This window comes from Diceros bicornis, chromosome 1 (assembly GCF_020826845.1).
Source record: "Diceros bicornis minor isolate mBicDic1 chromosome 1, mDicBic1.mat.cur, whole genome shotgun sequence".
NCBI lineage: Eukaryota > Metazoa > Chordata > Mammalia > Perissodactyla > Rhinocerotidae > Diceros > Diceros bicornis.
In genome coordinates, this window is record NC_080740.1 from 10,870,267 (window position 1) to 10,871,464 (window position 1,198).

A 1,198-nucleotide genomic window follows, 5' to 3' on the forward strand; every position below is an offset into this window, starting at 1 on the left:
AAAAAAAAAAAAAGAATCAGTTTACCTATAGCATACTGTGACCAAAAATAAAACTAAAATCAGGAGGAGACAAGATTGCTAACTCACTTATATAAGGCAATAAGAATATACTAAGCCTTAAGCCAAGAGGTGTCGTATCAACCATTTCTATCCATTAAAAATGCATTTACTGATGGCCCATTCTATGCCAGGCCCTGAGTTGAAGTCAAGGTCCCACTTTGCTCACTTTGGCAGCACATACACTAAAATAGAACAATACAGAGCTTAGCATCGCCCTGTGCAAGCATGACATGCAAATTCATGGAACATTCCATATTAAAAAAAAAAGAAAGAAAGAAAAGTCTCTCTGATTATTACACTCATATCACCCAAACTTAGAAAAAAATGTAGTCTTTGTTTCTATCTGCTGCTTGTGTTTATTTTATTTTACAAAAATAGTGTTTCATATCTTGTCCTTTACTATCACAAAAGAATATTTTCTATGTTTTCAAAATCTTCTATGATAGCTCATTACGTCATCAGTCCTCAGATGGTGGTTAGTACCTGCTGGGTTGGTACAAAGGCGTAGAGTCTAGTTAGGGAGATAGCTTAGTCAGAATATGATGATCCAACATTGTAATCATGTTTGTGATCTTCAGCTGAGTTTTTTACTTACTAAGTAACAACAACTATTTCCTAATTTTGTCCTGGGTACTAATGGTCAACCTTAGAAAAATGCAATATTGATACTGTAACACAAAATAGTAATAATCAAAATATTTCCATTTGGTTTTAATTTTTTTTTAATTACAATAGAACGTAGGTTTAGCTTCCTTCATTTTACAATACTTTAAATTACAACACATCAAATGGATAAAAACAGGTGGTTCTCCCTGGCCCTATGGTTGAGTTCTCTGGGCCCAGGAGCAGGAATGGGCTGCCCCGTGGCAGACAGCTGACAGCACCACAGCAAGCCCGGCTGAGGAGAGGAATTGATGACGTAATTAGGCCTATGAGCATGGACCAAGTAGTGTCAAATAAATAATTTAATTCTAGCCTTTTCCATTAATATTAAAAAACTAGAGGATGGGGGAGTTTGGACTGTCTTCTTCTAGTACCTATAAATTACGTGCGTAGCATTCAGAATTTCTGTTGCCAGTCTAGGCTCAGGGATTAGATTAGCAAGAAAAGCTTTGAGGCTAATACCTAGAATTTTTGA

The 1,198-nt window shown here is 36.0% G+C and overlaps 1 non-coding gene across 1 annotated transcript; it reads left to right on the forward strand.

Moving 5' to 3' along the window:
- Positions 1-218: 218 nt before the first annotated feature.
- Positions 219-320, forward strand: LOC131410541 (U6 spliceosomal RNA). Its single transcript, XR_009221279.1, has one exon. It is a non-coding gene; the product is annotated as a U6 spliceosomal RNA (small nuclear RNA).
- The last annotated feature ends 878 nt before the right edge of the window (positions 321-1,198 follow it).